The sequence below is a fragment of the Solanum lycopersicum genome, chromosome 2, assembly GCF_036512215.1.
Source record: "Solanum lycopersicum chromosome 2, SLM_r2.1".
NCBI lineage: Eukaryota > Viridiplantae > Streptophyta > Magnoliopsida > Solanales > Solanaceae > Solanum > Solanum lycopersicum.
This window is the reverse complement of record NC_090801.1, coordinates 48,520,746-48,539,743: the sequence shown is the minus strand read 5'-3', so window position 1 is coordinate 48,539,743 and position 18,998 is coordinate 48,520,746.

Here is an 18,998-nt window from a genome sequence, read left to right as displayed (position 1 = left end):
TAGCCACAACAAGTATTATAATCATCAATAAGTACCATCAAGTTCATCCATGAGGGCTCAAGCCTCAACACCATACTCATTTGGGAATTATGTTCATTAGATTGAGTATATTATCATCTTTCAAGATTAATTATCTTTAATTCTCTTGTGTCGGTACGTGACACTCCGATCCCTCATATTCATTATTCCTCTTGTGTCGGTACGTGACACTCCGATCCCTCATATTCATTATTCCTCTTGTGTCTGTACGTGACACTCCGATCCCCTATATCTACGTGTCGATTCGTGACACCCGATCCCCTAATTCTACGTGCCGGTTCGTGACACCCGATCCCCTAATTCTACGTGTCGGTTCGTGACACCCGATCCCCTAATTCTACGTGTCGGTTCGTGACACCCGATCCCCTAATTCTACGTGTCGGTTCGTGACACCCGATCCCCTAATTCTACGTGTCGGTTCGTGACACCCGATCCCCTAATTCTACGTGCCGGTTCGTGACACCCGATCCACTAATATCATTCTGTAAATCATCAGGCCTTCTCTATACCAAGGCATCATCAATCCCATTACTTTAATTCATCAAGCCTTCTTCTATACCAAGGCATCATTAATTCCATTACTTTAATTCATCAAGCCTTCTTCTATACCAAGGCATCATCATTAATAATGTATATTAAAGTTTCTTTTCAAGATTTGGGATTCAATATTTTCATCATGCTTATTTTATCACAATCACATAATCATATTCATGCAAACATACCATTAAGCATATAGTAGGGTTTACAATACTACCAATACATATCAATCACTATTAAGAGTTTACTTATGAAAGCATGAAAAACCATAACCTACCTCCACCGAAGAATTGGAATCAACAAGCAATCTCCCAAGCTTTGATATTCTTCTTCCTCGTTCGACTCTTTCTCTCTCAATCGATCAATCTATCTCTCGCTTTTCTTTTCTCTTTTCTTATTCAAAATCCTCTTTCTTTTACCCCAAATTAACATATAATTAAGAATAAAAGATGGCAATAATACCCCACTAATTAACTTAGGGTTACCTCTTTTAACCCCCAAGAGTTTGAGTTATTAATATAAACCCACAAAATCTATAATTAAGGAAAGAATAGTCCCAAACGTCCCTTAAAACGTGTAAGGAAATCCGATTCTGCCTGGGATTTGCGCAACCTGTGACGGGCCGTCGTGCCTGCGATGGTCCGTCCTGCAGGTCGTCGCAGAGTTCAGAGACCCAAATTTCCACCAAGGGTCTGTAACGGTCCGTCACACCTGTGACGGTCCGTCCTGCCATTCCGTCACAAAGTTCAGAGAGTCGATTTTTAGTATCCAATTTCAGATTTTCTAAGTGTTTTGAAACGAGACCCTGCGACGGTCCGTCGTGCCCATGACGTCCCGTCGTGGGGTCCGTCGCTTCTGCCAGTTTTTTCAGAATTGAAGTCTGTTGCTCAAAACGACTAAACGGATCGTTACATTAGATACCAATTTACCCATCGTTCGTCCCCGAACGATCAAAAGAAGGAAAACAAGGGCAAAAAGGAGTACCTGAATCTTTAAACAGATGTGGGTATCTTTCTCGCATATCCGCCTCCTTCTCCCAAGTGGCTTCTTCAACCGGTCGATTCTTCCATTGCACCTTGATGGATGCAATCTCTCTTGACCTCAACTTGCGAACTTCTCTATCTAAAATAGCAACAGGCTCCTCCGCATAAGACAAGTTCTCATCAAGCAAAACTGAATCCCAACGGATAATGTAGTTTCCATCCCCATGGTATCTTTTCAACATCGACACATGGAATACCGGATGTACTCCGGACAGCCCTGGAGGCAAGGCTAACTCATAAGCCACCTCCCCCACTCGCTTAAGTACTTCAAATGGTCCAATGTACCTTGGACTTAGTTTACCCCTTTTACCAAACCGCATCACCCCTTTCATGGGTGAAACTTTCAACAAGACTTGTTCACCTTCCATGAACTCTAAGTCTCTAACCTTTCGATCTGCATATTCTTTTTGTCTACTTTGCGCCGCTAGAAGCTTTTCTTGAATAGACCTCACTTTTTCCATCGAATCCCTCAAGAGATCAGTACCCCAAGGTCTGACCTCGAACGCATCAAACCAACCAATGGGAGACCTACATCTCCTACCATACAATGCTTCAAATGGGGCCATATCAATGCTTGAGTGATAGCTATTATTGTATGAAAACTCCGCTAAGGGTAAGAAGCTATCCCAATGACCACCAAACTCTATCACACACGCACGAAGCATATCCTCCAACACTTGAATCGTTCGCTCAGACTGACCATCGGTCTGGGGATGGAACGCAGTACTAAGGTCCAACCTAGTACCCAATTCTGCATGCAATGTTTTCCAAAACTTAGAAGTAAACTGTGTACCTCTATCTAATATGATGGATAGTGGAACCCCATGCAATCGCACCACTTCCGAGATGTAAAGTTTGGCTAACTTTTATGCATTGTAAGTCACCTTGACCGGAATGAAATGAGCAGATTTAGTTAACCTATCAACAATCACCCAAATGGAGTCATACTTACCCATCGTCTTCGGAAGACCAACCACAAAATCCATTGCAATTCTTTCCCACTTCCATTCCGGAATGGGCATTCTCTGAAGTGTTCCTCCGGGCCTTTGGTGTTCATACTTTACTTGTTGACAGTTTGGACATTTGGCAATAAAATCCACAATGTCACGCTTCATTCTACTCCACCAAAAGTGTTGCTTTAGGTCTTGGTACATCTTGGTTTCACCCGGATGTATTGAATACCTTGAACTATGAGCCTCTGTCAGAATGGTGTTGATCAAATCATCGACGCGGGGTACACATACCCTGCCCTTAATCCTCAAAACACCTTCCTCATCGATTTGTGCTTCCTTAGCCTCTCCTCGCAACACTTTATCTCGGATCCGGATCAATTTTTCATCATTAAACTGCTTTCCCTTAATCTTGTCAAGGAAGGAAGATCTTGCCTCCACACAAGCTAAAAGTCCTCCCTTCTCATTTACTTCTAATCTCATAAGGTCGTTAGCCAGAATCTGAACTTCTCTAGCCAATGGGCGTCTAAAAGCTTGCAAGTGATCTAGACTTCCCATGCTTCCCGCCTTTCTACTTAAAGCATCCGCTACAACATTCGCCTTCCCCGGATGATACAAAATAGTGATGTCGTAGTCCTTCAGTAGTTCCATCCATCTCCTCTGTCTCAAGTTCAAATCTTTCTGAGTAAAGACATACTGTAGGCTACGATGATCCGTATAGATCTCACACTTAACCCCATATAAATAGTGTCTCCATTGCTTTAATGCAAACACTACCGCGGCCAATTCCAAATCATGAGTTGGATAGTTACGTTCATGCGCTTTTAATTGTCTTGAAGCATAAGCAATCACATTCTTCTCTTGCATTAGCACTGCACCCAAACCCGAATAGGATGCATCACAATAGACAATGAAATTCTTACCTTCCACTGGCAAGGTGAGAATGGGTGCGGTAGTCATCAAAGTCTTGAGCTTCTGAAAGCTTTCTTCACACTCATCCGACCATACAAATGGAACATTTTTCTTAGTCAAGTTCGTCAATTGGGAAGCAATAGAAGAGAATCCCTTGACAAATCGGCGGTAGTAGCTAGCTAACCCAACAAAGCTCCTTATTTCTGACACATTAGTGGGTCTTACCCAATTCTTCACTGTCTCAATCTTAGAAGGATCCACCATCACTCCATCCTTAGAAACCACGTGCCCCAAGAAGGACACCGCATCTAGCCAAAACTCACACTTAGAGAACTTGGCATAAAGCTTTTTCTCCCTCAACATTTCCAATACCATTCTCAAATGCTCTTCATGTTCCTTCTTGCTCTTTGAGTATACCAATATATCATCAATAAATACGATCACGAAGAGGTCCAAATATGGCTTAAAAATCCCGTTCATCAAGCTCATGAATGCAGCAGGGGCATTCGTAAGACCAAAGGACATCACTACAAATTCGTAATGCCCATACCTCGTTCGAAAAGCAGTCTTTGGCACATCCGTTGCCCGTATTTTCAATTGATGATAACCGGATCTCAAGTCAATCTTAGAGAAGACACAAGCACCTTGTAACTGATCGAACAAATCATCAATGCGAGGAAGAGGGTACTTGTTCTTAATAGTTACTTTATTCAGTTGTCTGTAGTCTATGCACATCCGAAAACTCCCATCCTTCTTCTTTACAAACAAAACCGGAGTACCCCAAGGAGATGCACTTGGTCTAATGAAGCCTTTGTTCAATAACTCTTGAAGTTGTGCTTTTAACTCTCTTAACTCCGCGGGAGCCATTCTATAAGGGGGTATAGAAATGGGGCGAGTACCGGGTTCAAGATCAATACAGAAGTCAATATCCCTATCCGGTGGCATACCAGGAAGATCTGCAGGGAACACATCCAGAAACTCACGAACTACTGGAACCGACTCAATCGAAGGTACTTGGGTAGTGTCATCCTTGAGATGTGCCAAGAAAGCTAAACACCCTTTACTAATCATTTTCTTAGCACGAAGAAAGGAGACGATGCGGACCGGATTGGAAGTGTAGTCACCCTCCCACACTAACGGGTCTGTCCCAGGCTTGGCTAACGTCACCGTTTTAGCATTACAATCCAAGATTGCAAATTGCGGAGAAAGCCAAGTCATACCCAGAATTACGTCAAAATCATCCATTTCTAAGATAACCAAATCTACATAAGTGTTGCTCCCCACAAAGTTTACCAAACAAGACCTATATACCTTTTCAACTACCACAGACTCACCCACCGGAGTAGAGACACGAATAGGCATATCAAGTAATTCACAATGTAAATTTATACCATTAGCAAATGAGGAAGATGCATAAGAAAACGTGGATCCAGGATCAAACAATACAGAAGCCATGCAATCACAAACCAGAAGATTACCTGTGATGACAGCATCAGATGCCTCCGCTTCAGACCGCCCAGGGAAAGCGTAACAATGGTCCCTATCGTTCGTCTGTCCGTTGCCCCTACCATGTTGTGATGTAGTGGCCCCAGTTTGCCCATTACCTCTGCCGTTTTGGTGACCACTATTACCTCGACCACCACGCCCTCCAGAAAAACGGCCTCTACCATGACCACCTCTACCTCTAGTTATTGGGGGTCTGTAACTTGGTCTGGGACAATTTCTCCTAATATGTCCAATCTCCCCACATCTATAACATTCTTTGGAGTCGATCATATGCCCCTCGGAGAAGTGTTGACCGGTCTGAGGTGGTCCCCCAACTACAGTCTGTAGTGAAGACTGAATTGGTCGGACTGAGTAACTTCCCGAACCTTGTCCTCTAGTGTAAGAACCATTAAACTCACCTCCCTTTCGAAGCCTTTTTGATGTCGATGTTGTGGTGAAGTCGTCTGGCTTCACTCCTTCCACTTCTATCACAAAGTCTACCACCTCTTGGAAGGATTTTGCCGTTGCCGCTATCTGTAAGGCCGAAATCCGCAATTCTGACCTCAACCCCTTCACAAACCGGCGAATCCGCTCTTGAGGACTGCAACAGAGTTGAGTGGCATATCTGGATAGTGCACGAAACTTAACCTCATAAGCATTAACCGACATCCTACCTTGCTCTAGGCTCAAGAACTCATCCCTTTTCCTATCCCTCAAAGTCCGGGGGATATACTTCTCCATAAACAAACTAGAGAATGAGGCCCAAGTCATAGGTGGTGCCTCTATTGGTTGACACTCGATATGTGACCGCCACCACATTTTGGCGTTCCCTTGAAACTGATAAGTCACAAACTCCACACCAAACCGTTCTACTATACCCATCTTGTGTAGTAACTCGTGACAGTCAACCAGAAAATCATAGGCATCCTCCGATTCAGCACCCTTGAAGACCGGAGGTTTCAATTTCAAGAACTTACTGAAAAGTTCATGCTGATCATTTGTCATTATAGGCCAGTAGTCAGACGTGGAAATGTGCCTATGTCCAATGGAACATCCATGCGGGGAGCCATAGTAGCCGCATGTTGTACTTCTGAAACCGGAGGTGTTGGCGCAGAAAACACTGGAGGTGCCTGACCTTGATCAGATAACCCGCTAAGATAATCCAGAACCTGATTGATCATCTCTGGGGTAGGTTAGGGTGGCATTTCCTCATTTTGCACTTGTTCAGTTTCCCCATCCTCCCCTTCTCTTATTACTTCCTCGGTCGGTGGAGGAGTCACTGCCCTAGTATCAGATGGGCTAGGTGCTTGTCCTCTCCCTCTAGAGGGCGTCCTCCCACGACCTCTTCCACGGCCCCTTGCCGCTGTTCTTCCTCGAGCCACAGCCCCAGTGGCTGGCTCAGTTGTTTCTTGTCTGGCCGATGTTGGTGTTGGCGTAGTCGTTGCTCTAGTTCTAACCATCTACGAAAGAGAGTGAAGATGGTCAGATACCAATTCGTATCGCCTAGATACCAATTGGACTCAAGTAGTAGCACGAAAGAAAGAATGAAAGAGTGAAATTTTTCCTAAAGTCTTATAGCCTCTCAAGGAAAAGTAAAGGCGTCCCCCTACCGTTCCTTAAGACTCTACTAGACCTGTTCTTGTGTGATGAGACCAACGAACCTAATGCTCTGATACCAAGTTTGTCACGACCCAAATCCGAGCCGCGACTGGCACCCACACTTACCCTCCTATGTGAGCGAACCAACCCATCTAACCCTTAACATTTCAACGTATATCAACAGAAAGTAATGCGGAAGACTTAAACTCATTAATAAAAACAATTCAAAACTATTATTATCATCCCCAAAATCTGGAAGTCATCATCACAAGAACATCTACAATCAAATGACTAAACTAAGAGTATTCTAAAAGCTAAAAATACATAAGAAGCTAGTCCATGCCGGAAGTTCAAGGCATCAAGACTTGAAGAAGAAGATCCAGTCCAAGCTAGAAGCATTAGCTCACCCTGAATTTCCGATGTAGTAAGACTGGCTTGAATTACTGTTGAGTTGAAGACGATGGCACGTTTGCTGCACTCCACAAATAAACAAGAGGAAAACATAAAAGTAGGGGGTCAGTACAAAACACGGGTACTGAGTAGATATCATCGGCCAACTCAAAATAGGGGACAGCATATATCAATATTATCGTAAATCAACTATAAAACTCAACATGTAGCCACAACAAGTATTATAATCATCAATAAGTACCATCAAGTTCATCCATGAGGGCTCAAGCCTCAACACCATACTCATTTGGGAATTATGTTCATTAGATTGAGTATATTATCATCTTTCAAGATTCATTATCTTTAATTCTCTTGTGTCGGTACGTGACACTCTGATCCCTCATATTCATTATTCCTCTTGTGTCGGTACGTGACACTCCGATCCCTCATATTCATTATTCCTCTTGTGTCGGTACGTGACACTCCGATCCCTCATATTCATTATTCCTCTTGTGTCGGTACGTGACACTCCGATCCCCTATATCTACGTGTCGGTTCGTGACACCCGATCCCCTAATTCTACGTGCCGGTTCGTGACACCCGATCCCCTAATTATACGTGTCGGTTCGTGACACCCGATCCCCTAATTCTACGTGTCGGTTCGTGACACCCGATCCCCTAATTCTACGTGTCGGTTCGTGACACCCGATCCCCTAATTCTACGTGTCGGTTCGTGACACCCGATCCCCTAATTCTACGTGCCGGTTCGTGACACCCGATCCACTAATATCATTCTGTAAATCATCAGGCCTTCTCTATACCAAGGCATCATCAATCCCATTACTTTAATTCATCAAGCCTTCTTCTATACCAAGGCATCATTAATCCCATTACTTTAATTCATCAAGCCTTCTTCTATACCAAGGCATCATCATTAATAATGTATATTAAAGTTTCTTTTCAAGATTTGGGATTCAATATTTTCATCATGCTTATTTTATCACAATCACATAATCATATTCATGCAAACATACCATTAAGCATATAGTAGGGTTTACAATACTACCAATACATATCAATCACTATTAAGAGTTTACTTATGAAAGCATGAAAAACCATAACCTACCTCCACCGAAGAATTGGAATCAACAAGCAATCTCCCAAGCTTTGATATTCTTCTTCCTCGTTCGACTCTTTCTCTCTCAATCGATCAATCTATCTCTCGCTTTTCTTTTCTCTTTTCTTATTCAAAATCCTCTTTCTTTTACCCCAAATTAACATATAATTAAGAATAAAAGATGGCAATAATACCCCACTAATTAACTTAGGGTTACCTCTTTTAACCCCCAAGAGTTTGAGTTATTAATATAAACCCACAAAATCTATAATTAAGGAAAGAATAGTCCCAAACGTCCCTTAAAACGTGTAAGGAAATCCGATTCTGCCTGGAATTTGCGCAACCTGTGACGGGCCGTCGTGCCTGCGACGGTCCGTCCTGCAGGTCGTCGCAGAGTTCAGAGACCCAAATTTCCACCAAGGGTCTGTAACGGTCCGTCACACCTGTGACGGTCCGTCCTGCCATTCCGTCACAAAGTTCAGAGAGTCGATTTTTAGTATCCAATTTCAGATTTTCTAAGTGTTTTGAAACGAGACCCTGCGACGGTCCGTCGTGCCCATGACGTCCCGTCGTGGGGTCCGTCGCTTCTGCCAGTTTTTTCAGAATTGAAGTCTGTTGCTCAAAACGACTAAACGGGTCGTTACAGTGTGTAATATATTTTTAATTCAATTTTAATATGTGTGTGATACATTTTAAGTTCAAGTTTAATTCATTTTTCAATTTATTATGTGTCTTCATTTGTTACGATTAAATTATTTATTTAAGTAATTAATTATCAATATACATTTTGTTCATTCTACGAATTATTGACTACTCTACGAAAGAAAGTAAAGAGAGAAACTAAAGGGAAAAAAAACCAGAGAGTGCATAGCAAAAAGAATGCAAAACAGAAAAAAATAAAAATAAAAAGAAAGTAAGGGAGAAGAGCAACAAAAAAGAAAAAAGTTGGCAGAGAAAAAGAGAAAAAAAACAATAAAAAGAAAGTAAGAGAGGAAGAGCAGCAAGAAGAAAAAATTGGCAGAGAAAAAAGAGAAAGAGCGAGCGAGAAAAAATCTTATAATAATATATAATATTATTTTATATTGATATAAATGGTAATAATTAAAGAGTATAGCTAAAATAAGTCATTATTTTATAAAAAGGATTCAGTCAAGTAATTAAGTCTTAAAATATATGAATAATTTTATTGGCCCATAAAATTTTTAACTTTTATTCTCTCTTTTTTATTGTCTTCCCCATTAAAGCATCATTTTTTCCTCCATCTTCACCTTTAACTCTATTAACTCCTTCAATTTCACAATCTCTTTAGTAATCCACAAAACACAACACCACTATCTTATTATTGACGTCAATTTCATACTATATAAATTTTATCGATTTTCAGCGGAGCGAAAAAATTTGCTAGTTTACTGGATTTTGCGGATGTAGAATCGGTGATTTTTTTATTTGATTTTTTCAAAGACGAATGCAATAATGGTAGATCCTTTATCTCTCCGGTGTTGGATGTTTACCAAATAAGACACGAAAGAAAGAGAAACAGGCTGATTGTTGTTGTTTTGTTGCTCCGTCTAAGAGCTTCGAAGCTCACTATTAATGGTGTTTTAAGGAAGAAAGTAAAAGCGAAGTGGTGATTCGGTTGTTTGTTGGTGTTTTGGAGAATCTAGTAATGGAGTTTTGGCGGTGATTTGAGAGTTACGATGAAAGGAGTTTGAATGGTAGACGTAGTTGGAAAATGTGGAGAGGCGAAAAATGAACATTGAAGAGTTAGAAATGATGAAGAAGAAGGAAAAAGAAAGAAGTAAGGGTGTGGGGGGGGGGGGGGGGCTGGGTATGGGGTAAAATAAAAATGGGTTAGTATTTTTAATTTTAATTTTAGAAAATGCACTTTGAATTAATTAATTAGTGTAAATTAATTTAAATATGTGTTAAAGAAAAATGGTGAAAATAATTAATGACGTGGTGCTGATACGATATTGTTGTGGCACATAAATGGCTATGATGTGGCAAGTGAGAATGAAATAATATTCTCAAGGTGGTTTTTAATACATTTCAAAGATGTTAAGGGAGTATTTAAATGCACGTGTAGTTTAAGTGCAAGTGAGTTTTCGGACCAAGTTCGGGTGGGAGGGGGGGGGGGGGGGGGGTTAATGTCTTTTCCCTTTTTTCAATTGTCATTTTCTAAGTTCGACACTAAATTAAAAAAACAAACAAAGTAAATTATAAATTCAAAACCAAATCAAAAAATTTAAAAAATCAATCCAAATTAGAATTCGATTTGATTCTTCAATTTAAGCCAAATAGTGCACACCCCTAATTTAAACATCAAAATATGTAATTTTGATTTTTAATAAAATCAGCAAGACCATGATTTGATTCAAGAAACAACGTAACAAACAAAATTCAAAAAAGTTATTTGATTACACGAGCATTCAATAAGTATAAAATGTTGACCCTACAGTCATTTTAATTATATTTTTATAATTGTTTAGTGAATTGTATTATATCTAATAAGATATATTATTAATTATAAATATTATTTTTACTTTTTGTATTTTAGTTTAGGCTTAAAGTTTACTTTTTTAAATTATTTTTTTGAGTAGTGATACATTGTTATAAACAATCATCCCCACAATAATAATATAATAAACTTTATTCCTAGTTTCCTTCAAAAGTTTTAATTAAAAAATAAGGTAACAATCGGCATTTCAGATCGTAACAATTAAAATAAAATGACTATATTTTAAAATCACAATAATTGTGAAAGATTTTTTTTTTCTAATCCATCGATAGCCCCATAAAGTTGGCATTAATTTTCACTTGGACATCTCAAGTAGGCCTTATTCATTTTAAACACCTTATGTAGGGGAATGTTGGATCATATTGGCACGTTTTTGACAATTAGCCAAATATATAGGATGTGTGTATTACACTTGACGATGATGTGTCAAAGTAGCAAATTAAATAATGACATGTGACATATATATTAAAAAAATTATTTACTATTTAAATAAGTACTTTAAAAATTACCTTTCAATAAAGAAGAAAAAGAAAATAAATAAAACCTATAACACCTTTATTTTTCTCCTCCAACATTTTCACATCTCCTCCTCCTCTAACTACTATTAATTTGATGTTTTCTTCTTAATTTTTGAAGGTTATCATTATGATGTTTTTTCTCAAATCTATATAAACCAATTGGGTCATAAACAAATACCCATAATCTAAAAACTATCATACTATAACCATCTCTTCAATCCTTCAAATTCATTTTCTTCTTTTCTCTCTTCAATCACCTTCACCATTTGGAATTGCTCATTTTGAAAGTTTCAAAGACTACTCCAAAAAAATTTATTTATGATAAAAGTAAATCTATTTATGAATTTACTTGAAATGAGTTCATCAAAATAGAAAAGGTAAGAACTTTTAGAAGTCGAAAATTAGTATTTCAAAATGGAATATAAAAAAAAGACTAACTCAAATAGAGAGGTGAAAATAGACCAACAAACATTTGAATGATTCGATAAACTTTCCGGCAATGAAACTGTGGGGTCCATCCCCATGTACCAAACTTTGAATAACTTTGTGTCAATTTCAAAGTTTGATAGAGTTGGTAAGCTATGAAGAAGAAAAAATTATTTTCTGCTAATTTCAAAGTTTGGCAGAGTAGGTAAGCTATGAAGAAGAAAAAAATATTTTTCTTCTGTAGCACATCTGGAGGGTAGTGTATTAGTTCTCTATAAAAGGGAGGACAATTCTTCATTCTAAATGCACCAAAAAGAATTACAAATGAGAGAAAGAAGAGTGAGGCATCATAGAGGAAAATAATCTGTGAGGAAAAATAGAGAGTGTGAGCGATATTGTAGTGAGGTGGAAAAATCAAAAGAGTGTTATTTCTTTTGAATGTGTAGTGGTCTTTGGAGTTTTACTCAGACATACAAGTGTAAAATCCTTACTATAGTGATATTCATTGCTCCTCTCGGGTCGTGGTTTTTTCCTTAATTTGGAGGGTTTTCACGTAAAATCTTGGTGTCATTAATTCTCTTTTATTCTCGTTGATTAACCGTATTGTTGTGTTCCGCATTTATTGCCTTTATTATCGCAAATATTATTTCTGTTACGGATTTATTCCTAACAATTGTTATCAGAGCACAGGTTCTGCTCATTTACAAAAGTATTTTTTGCAGCTTATTGTACTATAGACAATAAAAAAATGTCTGGAGTACAGTACGAGGTAGCAAAATTCAACGGTGATAGCGGTTTCTCAACGTGGCAGAGAAGGATGAAAGACTTGCTCATCCAACAGGGTTTGCACAAGGCACTAGGCGGCAAATCCAAAAAGCCGGAATCCATGAAACTTGAGGATTGGGAAGAAATGGATGAAAAGGCTGCTAGTGCAATCATATTGCACTTAACAGACGATGTAGTTAATAACATCATCGATGAAGATAGTGCATGTGGTATTTGGACAAAGTTAGAAAATCCATAAATGTCCAAAAAGCTGACAAATAAATTGTACCTAAAGAAGCAGTTATATGAGCTACATATAGGTGAAGGTACAATTTTTTTGTCTCATTTAAATGTACTTAATGGACTAATCACGCAGCTAGCAAACCTCGGAGTAAAGATCGAGGACGAAGATAGTCATAGTGCTCCTAAACTCGCTGCCATCTTCCTACGATACTTTAGCAATAACCATTTTACATGGTAAGGACTCTATTGAGTTGAAGGATATCACATCAGCCCTTTTGCTTAATGAGAAGATGAGAAAAAGGCCTGAAAATCACGGACAGACTCTCATCACGAAAAGTAGAGGCAGAAGTTACCAAAGGAGCTCAAGTAACTATGGTAGATCCGGAGCTCGTGAAAAGTCCAAGGTCCGATCAAAATCGAAGGCCAGAAATTGCTACAATTGCGATCAACCAGGACACTTCAAAAGAAATTGTCCAAATCTAAAAAGGGGCAAAAGGGAAAGCAGCGGCCAGAAGAATGATGACAAGACAGCTGCCATGGTGCAAAATAATGACGATGTTGTTCTCCTCATAAATGAGGAAGAAGATTGTATGCACTTGGCAGGTATAGAGTCGGAATGGGTGGTCGACACATCAACATCTTATCATGCCACACCGATAAGAGATCTTTTTTGCAGATATGTAGCCGGTGATTATAGCAATGTGAAAATGGGTAACACAAGTTACTCAAAGATTGTGAGGATAGAAGATATTTGCTTAAAAACAAATGTCAGATGCACATTAGTGTTGAAAAATGTGTGCCACGTACCTGATTTGCGGATGAACTTGATCTCGAAAATTGCTTTGGACCAAGATGGATATAAGAACTACTTTACAAATAAAAAATGGAGACTCACAAGGAGCATTAGTGATTGCAAAAGGAGTTGCTCGTGGCACGTTATATAGGACAAATGCAGAAATATGACAAGGTGAATTAAATGCGGCTCACGAAGAAAATTCTGCAGATTTATGGCATAAAAGAATGGGTCATATGAGTGAAAAAAGATTGCAAATTCTTTCCAAAAAGTCACTCATCTCTTTTGCCAAAGGTACAACAATAAAATCATGTAACTACTGCTTATTTGGTAAACAACATAGAGTCTCATTTAAGACATCATCTGAAAAAAAGTCGAGTATACTTGATTTGGTATATTCTGATGTTTGTGGTCCAATGGAGATAGAATCGATAGGAGGTAATAAATACTTTGTTACCTTTATTGATGAAGCTTCTCGAAAATTGTGGGTTTATATCTTGAGAACCAAAGATCAGGTGTTTTAAATATTTCAAAATTTCATGCTCTGATAGAAAGAGAGATGGGTCGAAAGCTAAAACGTCTCCGAACCGACAATGGAGGTGAGTACACTTCAAGAGAATTTGAAGAGTACTGTTCAAACCATGGAATCAGACATGAAAAGACAGTTCCTGGAACCCCACAATACAATGTTGTAGCTGAGAGAATGAATCGCACCATTGTTGAGAAGGTGAGAAGCATGCTCAGAATGACTAAATTACCCAAGACATTCTGGGGTGAAGCAGTTCGGACAGCGTGTTATCTTATCAATTGTAGTCCATCAGTTTCGTTGGAGTTTGACATTCCGGAGAGAGTTTGGACCAACAAAGAGATGTCTTACTCGCACCTAAAGGTGTTCGGTTGCAAAGCTTTTGCACATGTACTGAAGGAGCAAAGAACCAAGCTAGATGATAAATCAGTTCCTTGCATATTCATCGGATATGGATATGAAGAGTTCGGGTACAAACTAGGGATCTTGTATAGAAGAAGGTCATCATAAGTAGAGATGTAATGTTTCTAGAAAGTGAAGCTGGAACTGCTGATGATCAATCCGACAAGGCCAAGAAAAAGAATGGTATAGTCCCTAATCTTGTTACCATTCCTTCTTCTTCTAACCAACCCATAAGTGCAGAAAGTATGATTGATGAAGTTGCTGAGCATGAAGAGCAACCTGATGAGATTGTTGAGCAGGGGGAGCAATTTGGTAATAATACCGAGCAAATCGAGTACCCAGAAGAAGAACAAAATGAACATCTGAGGAGATAAGAAAGACATATGGTAGAATCAACCAAATACCCTTCCTTAGAGTATGTCCTTATCAATGATAAAGGTGAGCCAGAAAGTCTTAAGGAGGTGTTGTCTCATTTTAAAAAGAAACTAATAAATGAAAGCCATATACGAAGAGATGGGATCTCTATAGAAAAATGGCACATACCAGCTAGTTGAACTTCCAAAAGGAAAAAGAGCACTTAAGTGCAAGTGAGTCTTTAAACTCAAGAAAGATGGAAATGGCAAGTTGGTGAGGTACAAAGCTCGATTGGTTGTAAAAGTCTTCGAACAAAAGAAAGGTATTGATTTTGATAAAAGAATTTCACCTGTTGTCAAAATGACTTCTATTCGAACTATTTTGAGCATAGCATCTAGTCTAGATCTTGAAGTGGAGCAATTGGACGTGAAAACTGCATTTCTTCACGGAGATTTGGAAGAAGAGATTTATATGGAGCAACCAGAGGGATGTGAAGTATCTGGAAAGAAACACATGGTTTGCAAATTGAATAAGAGCCTTTATGGGTTGAAACAGGCCCCAAGGCAATGGTACATAAAATTTGACTCTTTCATGAAAAGTCAAACATACACAAAGACCTATTTTGATCCATGTGTATACTTCAAAAGATTTTCTGACAATAATTTTATTATTTTGTTGTTATATGTGGATGACATGTCAATTGTAGGACAAGATAAAGAGCTGATTGCAAAGTTGAAGAAAGATTTGTCCAAGTCATTTGACATGAAAGACTTGGGCCCAGCATAACAAATTCTAGGGATGAAGATTGTTCGAAAACGAACAAAAAGAAAGTTGTGGCTATCTCAAGAGAAGTACATTGAACGTGTACTAGAACCGTGTACTAGAACGCTTCAACACGAAGAGTGCTAAACATGTTAGCACGCCACTTGCGAGTCATCTGAAGTTGAGCAAACAGATGTGTCCTACAACAAAAGAGGAGAAAGAGGGAATGGCTAAAGTTCTTTATTCTTCAGCAGTGGGGAGTTTGATGTATGGATGGTGTGTACAAGACCTGATATTGCTCAAACAGTTGGTGTTGTTAGCAGATTCCTTGAAAATCCTGGAAAAGAACACTGGGAGGCAGTTAAGTGGATACTCAGGTATCTAAGAGGTACCACAAGAGATTGCTTGTGTTTTAAAGGAATTGATCCAATCTTGAAGGGCTATACTGATGCTGATATGGCAGGTGACCTCGATAATAGAAAATCCACTATTGGATATTTGTTTACATTTTCAGGGGGAGCTATATCATGGCAGTCAAAGTTGCAGAAGTGTGTCGCATTCTCTACAACTGACGCAAAATATATTGCAACTACAGAAGGTGGCAAAGAGATGGTATGGCTGAAACGATTTCTTCAAGAACTTGGATTGCATTAGAAGGAGTATGTCGTCTATTGTGACAGTAATAGACTTGAGCAAGAACACCATGTATCATGCAAGGACGAAGCATATCGACGTAATATATCACTGAATTCGTGAAAAGATAGAGGACGGATCTATGCAGGTCATGAAGATCCCTACTACTGAAAACCCTTCAGATATGTTGACCAAGGTGGTATCAAAAGACAAGTTTAAGTTATGTAAAGAACTTGTCAGCATGCACTTAAGCTAGAAACCTAGAGCTACCTCCTTCAGGTGAATGGGACTGGAGGGGGAGATTGTGGGGTCCATCCCCATGTACCAAACTTTGAATAACTTTGTGCCAGTTTCAAAGTTTGGTAGAGTTGGTAAGCTATGAAGAAGAAAAAATTGTTTTCTGCCAATTTCAAAGTTTGGCAGAGTAGGTAAGCTATGAAGAAGAAAAAAATATTTTTCTTCTGTAGCACATCTGGAGGGTAGTGTATTTGTTCTCTATAAAAGGGAGGGCAATTCTTCATTCTAAATTCACCAAAAAGAATTACAAAGGAGAGAAAGAAGAGTGAGGCATCACAGAGGAACATAATGAGGAAAAATAGAGAGTGTGAGCGATATTGTAGTGAAGTGGAAAAATCAAAAGAGTGTTATTTCTTTTGAATGTGTAGTGGTCTTTGGAGTTTTACTCAGACATACAAGTGTAAAATCCTTACTATAGTGATATTCGTTGCTCCTCTCGGGTCGTGATTTTTTCCTTAATTAGGAGGGTTTCCACGTAAAATCTTGGTGTCATTATTTCTCTTTTATTCTCTTTAATTAACCGTATTGTTGTGTTCCACATTTATTGCCTTTATTACCGCAAATATTATTTCTGTTACGGATTTATTCCCTACAGAAACTATGAAAAAAATTAGGTAGAATAATTTGATTACATGAATAAGATATATGCTCTAGACATATTTTTTGGTCCTTTCTGAAATTATTTTTCTTGATATATATAATTAATTTAATTTTTCACATCAAGAAATGACAAAGAGAGGAGAAAGTTGGATATACAATGGTGGCAAGATGGTGGTATATGGTGGAGTAAGTGTAGAAAGGAGAGAGAAGGACGAAAAGAAATTTAAAGAAAATTTAAAAATCATAAAATTATGTCTTTCACGCGCTCAAAGTAAGTTTAACGCATATAATATGTCAACTCAACAAAAAATGTCAAAATGACATGATAGGATCCTACTTAAAGTGTCTAAAATGAACATCGTCTAATTAAGGTGCCTATGCGAAACTCGATACCAATTTTAAGGGGCCACCAATGAGTTTAACCTTTTTTTTTTAAAGAAAAAACACAACATGCATACACAAAAAATTATCATAGGAGTATTATAATATATTTGTTAAACTAACATACAACTACAACAACATTAATATTCCGATATAATTTCATAAATTAATATCATATTAATAATATTGAAAAAGTAACAAATACATATAATTTTTCCTACATTTTTTATATTTATTCAACTCAATTTATACACAAGTATATTTTCTCTCTTTTGTTTGTTTAAAAAGTTTCTACTTTAAAGTGAAAAAAGTACATAAAATAACTCACTTTTCTATAGAGTTAACATCTCAGATGGTCACTCAACTATGCACTCTTCTCTCAGAAAGTCACTGAACTTTCAATTTTCACTCAAAAGTCACTCAACTATGCACTTCTTTCTCAGAAAGTCACTCAACTTTGAATTTTAATTCAAAAGTCACTCAACTATCCGCTCTTTCCTCAAAAAGTCACTTAATCTATTAAATTATTTTTTAATTAAAATTTATTGATATTAATTATTTATATAACAAACTAAATTTTAAAAAATAAAAATACCATTTAAACCATTTAGTGATTCATCCACCTAACTCGACCCATTAAAAAATATGATATGATCTATTTTATTTTGTCTTTAATCCTAATTCAAGGTTTAAAGAGAGGGATTAATTTAGGATTAAAGACAAAATAAAATAGGTCATATCATATTTTTTTAATGGGTCGGGTTAGGTGGGTGGATCACTAAATGATTTAATTTATTTTTAAAAATTTTTGATTTGTTATATAAATAATTAATATCAACAATTTTTAATTAAAAAATAATTTAATAGATTGAGTAACTTTGTGAGGAAAGAATGGATAGTTGAGTGACTTTTTGAGGAAAGAGTAGATAGTTGAGTGACTCTTGAGTTAAAATTCAAAGTTGAGTGACTTTCTGTGAAAGAAAACAATAGTTGAGTAACTTTTGAGTGAAAATTGAAAATTGAGTAACTTTCTGAGAGAAAAATGCATAGTTAATGACTATACGAGGTATTAACTCCTTATCTATATATCAAAAAATAAACAAAATCTTACACAATCTTTATTGATTGGACCTCAACGGTAATAAAAAAATTTCTCCCATTATAGTGACCACTTAATTAACTTATGACAAACCTGCCATTGAGATGATATTTCATAGGCACAATAATCAATAATAACGTGATGCACTTATTCTACTGACGAGTTAATATACGGTTATTAGATATTTAGTTCTTTATTTTTTTATTTTGTGTTTGAATTAAAATTTTATTAAAATTTTATTCTTAATTATATATTTGAATTATTTAAGTTTTTTTTTTTAATTTTCAACAATCTAGCATATTTAAATGAACTTAAATGTTGATGAAATCTATGTTTAAGTCATTTTTTAATTTTACAAGTGTTTGATAAAATTTAAAATAATTGAGAATAAATTTATAATGACTTAAAAAAAGTGAATTTAAAAGTAAGTTTCTCTCTGTTTTTACTTTTTATTTTTTGATTTCGAAGTTATTTAAGTTTGACTTGTTATATTTTTTACTTGAAAATTACTTTTTTTTAGTTCAATTCAAACAAGCTTTAAATGTTAAACAATTTACATTTTAAATATTGTAAATATTGATATATATTGACTTTATTATTAACAAATAA